The following is a 4961-nucleotide window of genomic DNA, read 5'->3' as shown; positions in this document are numbered from 1 at the left end:
TTTCTCCAGCAAGTCAGAAAACTAGCGTTCTCCTTCAAGCAGTCTTTTTTATTTATTTCTATTTTTCATTATTTTCCCAACACTACTTATTGCAACTGTCATTATTCCATGCACAAGTTCGTGCCCACATTCTACCCCTTGTATGCCTAAACTAGAGCCTCGCCCAGGGTTGTGAGTTGAAAGCCAATAGCAGCAATAGCAGTCTGGAGTAACAATTTTAGCCTGGAAATCCCAGACAGTTCCTCAGGGGGCTTCAAGGCGCACAGCCGTTTCAGAACCCACAAGGGGGCGCTTTCTGATGCGCTCAGATCATGGCCTGCAAGTACTTCTACTTCGACTATGACTTTTACCGGGTGAACTTCTATGAGGAAGAAATAATGACTGAACCTGAGAAAACAGTGGCCTACACGATAAACAGTGGCAGCTTTGACCAAGGAGTCATAGAGGCCCTGAATAATCTGTTCTGTGAGGGCCAGAAGAGCTCTGTAGACGACCACAGCTACCAGGACTGGGATATAAGTAATAGCCAAGACATTGAGCAAGAAGAGCTGGAGATGGCCATGAACATGGTCGAAGCCAGTGAACAGCCATTAGTCAAGTTTCGCCAGAAACCAACATATTCACGCCTGGACAGCTGTGGGAACTGCGAGCAGTCTTTGAAGAAACTCAGTACCCAGACGCCATCAGACGAAGAGAACTGGCAGAGCTCATGAATGTGGATGAACAGAAGGTGAAGAACTGGTTTAACAACAAGAGAGCTAAACTTAGGAAGAACCAGAGGGCAATACTGAGAAAAAAGCATTCCCCTGCTATCAAGGACAACCTTGACATGAAGACTCTGGTGGAGACCAAGAACATCTTCATTCTCCAGGAGCAAGTGGGAGATGGGCTCTTCTGGTGTCGCAGGAAGTTTGTCGCCCATACTGGCCAGGACATTCCTCTCTTTCTCTCCTTATATTAGCAATAAAGCAAAGTTTATCCATTTAAAAAATATTTTGAAAGAGTAATAAAATACCACACTATTTTCTAACTACTGTTTATATGTTTTTCTATTGTATTTAAACCAAAATGATATTTTACAAAAAAATGAGTAAAGAACAAATATAAGAATCCAACTGTCATTTATCAAACTATATATGAAGGAACTTGTAGAAAATATTCATACTTCTCTATGGAAGGATGCTTAAAAGAAATCCTACACTAGCTCAGAATTGAGAAATAGATGGTTATTTATTTAGGGGTAGACTCAAAAATCAGAATCCTCTGCTTGAATGGAGATCAGAAACTAAATCCTGCAACTGGAAGAGAGAGGCCAGGAAAGTGGCCAGGCACATGCTCTACATAGGCATATATAGTATAAGAGGTGATGCCCCAATTGGTGAGTAACTACTGGCTGTAAGACATCCTACAACACTTCTCTTATTCGTTTGTTTTTTGAAAATAGTTATTTTAGTAGTTTTTTAATTTGTAACCAATATATTTTACTCTGACTTTAGTTTCTAATACAGAAAATATTATTTGTTCCAATCCACACAATAATTAAAACAAGCATCAAAGAGCCTTAAAATTAGAAACTTTAAAAAACTCTGCTATAGTTTAATGTAAAGAGGTTGTGAAGATTAATATTTTTAATATGAAAAACGTTTCCACCAGAGTGGTCTATGGGCAAATCTGGAGCATTAAAGGGGTCAGGGAGAGAAATTGAGGCCAGGCAAAGCACTGATAAAAGTGTGGCCTGAGTTGCAACAGAAAAGGAAGAACAGGCTAAAACTGAGGGCTGGTACCATGTGGCGGGCTTACAATGCCTGAAGAGAGGCAACTCGGGAAGGTATAGCCTCAGTTGCATTGGAGATCCCTGCATTCTGAAATGGTGGGGTGATCACCAAAGACAATGGCAGTTATGAGATGAAACAATTCTGGACCTATGGGACAAGCTGTGTGTACTATGGAGGGCAAAATAAAAAAAAAAAAGGTGGAGCTGTGTAAGCACTTTGAAACCCAGAAGATCTTGAGTTCTAAATGCCAGAGACTAGTTATTTACCTTTCTAAACTTTAGTTTTCTTCACTTTATTACTGTGCCCTAGTTCTTCCATCTTGGAGTAAGAAAGTAACCTTCTTTTTATTTTTACAGAAGCCCATTTTTATATAGGATACACTTTGAAATTTTAAAGAGATTAAATTTTTTTCAACTTTTGAGATGTTCAAATATTTTAATGTGTCAACTTGGCAATTGTCAAGGTTTTTTTTTATATATAATTTTGATGGAAAGTGTTGTCATCTGGGATGAGGGAGCCTCAACTGAAAAAAGAATAACCTCCCTCAAATTTACAAATAGGTAAGTCTGTGGGGCATTTTCTTCATTAAGGATTGATTTGGGAGGCCCCATCTCATTGTGAGTGGAGCCACTCCTGTGCTGGTGGTCCCAGGTTTTATAGGTTTTCAGGTTCCTGTCTTTAGTTCTTGCCCAAACTGGAACATGGCCAAGTATATACTTCCTCCATGAGTTACTTTAGGTTATGGTGTCTCATTACATAAGGAATCAATTTAGGACAGAAACTATCAACACTTTGTTATTCTGACATATTACTATAGCTGTGATTTTTGTGACTGCTGAAAAAATCAAATGCAGATGTTGTTTTTAGCTTCTCATGCTTAGAATAACAATGTTTTATGTTATAAATATTAAACATTTCTAGACTACAAACAAAATTTAAAGAAGGTAGGACTTTCTGTTATAAATAATGATTTTGATGTAGAGACTCCCATTGTTCACTTAAATTACCCATGCAAGGATTTGAACTCATGATGTGTCTAACTCTACTAGCTATTAAGTTTTCACCACACTATACTTCTATCCTTTGACTATGTATTGAAAAACATAAAAACATAAATATTTCTTTAACTTTTACACTTGAGAAGTTACTCTTGATAAGGAGTCCTTTGGGTGCATAAGATAGCTTAGTTGATAAAGGAAACTGCTCCCAAGCCTTGTGACCTTTGTTCAATCTCCACATTCCACACAGTAGAACGAAAGAACTGATTCTTACAAGTTTTCCTGTGACCACACACTTATAATTCCCATGTGCCCATACTCAGATACCACATGTGCACCTACACACAATAAGATAAATATATTTTAAAGAGATCTACCATTTTTCCTTATTTTCTTGATCAAATTTTGCTTTCTTTATAGAAGTTAGAAAAGCAGTTTGTTTCTGAGACAAATACACAGTCACCAGAAGTTTCTTGTAATGATAACATGATCCTAGAGCATTGTCTTCAATGATTGAAAACAAACAAGCAAAGGTCAAACTATACCTGTATACTCTCTCATAGTCTTGGTTTCTTTTCCATTGCTGTTATGAAATACACTGACAAAACCAATCTAAGGGAGAAAAAGTTTACCTTTGCCCATATTTCAAGGTATAGTCCATCATGGTCTGGAAGTCAAAACAGTGAAAAGTTGAAGCAACTCGTTATCACGAATCCATAGTCAAGAAGCAGAAAGGGATTCATGTATGCTACTAGTCAACTCTCTTTTTCCACCTACATAGTCCAGGACCAAAACAGCATGGGTGGGTTTTCCCTTCTTAATGTAATAAAGATAATCTCTCCTTTTCATGCTTAAAGGGCCATGTTCCTAGTAATTCTATGATTCTCGTAAGTTGGTAACATTAACCACTACACTCATGAATAAACACACACAGTATAAAGCTTAACTCTATTTCCCCTAGAGCAGCAGATAGAAACTTATCACCTTATAAAACAGAAGTTAGTTTTCTCATAGGTTTGGAGATCAGAAATAAAACACAAGTCCAGTGTTGGGAGTCCTTCTGTATGTGAGTTGTTTTTACTGGATAATAAATAAAGAAGCAGCTTTACCTTGTGATATGACAGAGTAGAGATAGGTGGGAAAACTAAACTGAATGCTGGGAGAAAGAAGGTGATGAGAAGCTATGTAGCTTCTGGAGGAGACAGACATTTCCTGGAACCTTGCTGGTAGGCCACAACCTTGTGGTTATGCACAGATTAATAGAGATGGGTTAATTTAATATATGAACTAGTTAGCAATATGCCTAAGTGATTGGTCAAGCAGTGTTTTAATTAATACAGTTTCTGCGAAGTCTTAAGGTCTGGGTAGCTGAGAAATGAACAAGCAGTCTTCTCCAACACTGGTCTAATGAGTTAAAATGGGACCTGGAAGGGTATATACTTTCTTCAGACTCTATGAGAGCATGTGTTAACTTTTCTACTTTTAGAAACTGCCCACATCCCTTCTAATTATTGAATGTCTTTGCTTAATTTAAGGATAAAAGACTACCACTCTTATTTTACTTGGTGTACACACATGCAAATCCGCACAAATGGCACTCACTGGCTTAAATAATTTTACTACATAAAATACTTTTATTACATAATATATTTTCTTAATTCTTTGTAGTATTGTATAAACCTTACTCCAGATTATGTATCATTCTTCCCATTCTCCGACCTAGTGTTATTTAAAACATCAGTATCAGGTGACAAGAAATTGAATGCCCTAAATTCTGCTAAAGATGAGTTATTGCTAATTAGTTCTTTGAACAGACTGAATGATGAGAGCTTCTTTGAATTTGCAATTCAAGGGAATAAATTTTATGCCAACAAAATCCATAAAGAGTTTTATAGTGTTTGCCTCTATTTGATGCATTGCCTCTTCATTTTGATCAGTTCTCTTTTTTTCCTGACCAGACATATTAGAAGGAGGGAGGAGAGTCAAGAAGATGGCACTGATGCATTTGTTCTGACTGCACATGATAGTTATTTCTACTTTGGACAAGTCTATAAATATTTCTCAGCAAATCTATAATGTGATAGCACCTTCTAGTTTGGACTTGTTGCTCACCCAGATTCAACACATTCATATACCTCAGTAATTGCTAGTTTTCATTTTCAGTTTTATACTCCAAACATCCCAGCAT

The 4961-nt window shown here is 37.1% G+C and overlaps 1 pseudogene; it reads left to right on the top strand.

Moving 5' to 3' along the window:
- The first annotated feature begins 311 nt into the window (after positions 1-311).
- On the top strand, positions 312-961 carry LOC121437459 (annotated as a pseudogene).
- Positions 962-4961: the final 4000 nt, after the last annotated feature.

Source organism: Microtus oregoni, unplaced genomic scaffold, assembly GCF_018167655.1.
Source record: "Microtus oregoni isolate MIOR12 unplaced genomic scaffold, Mior012 000052F_ref0000163, whole genome shotgun sequence".
Lineage (NCBI taxonomy): Eukaryota > Metazoa > Chordata > Mammalia > Rodentia > Cricetidae > Microtus > Microtus oregoni.
Note: the sequence above shows the minus strand (reverse complement) of the source record. Positions and strands in the feature narration are given on the sequence as shown.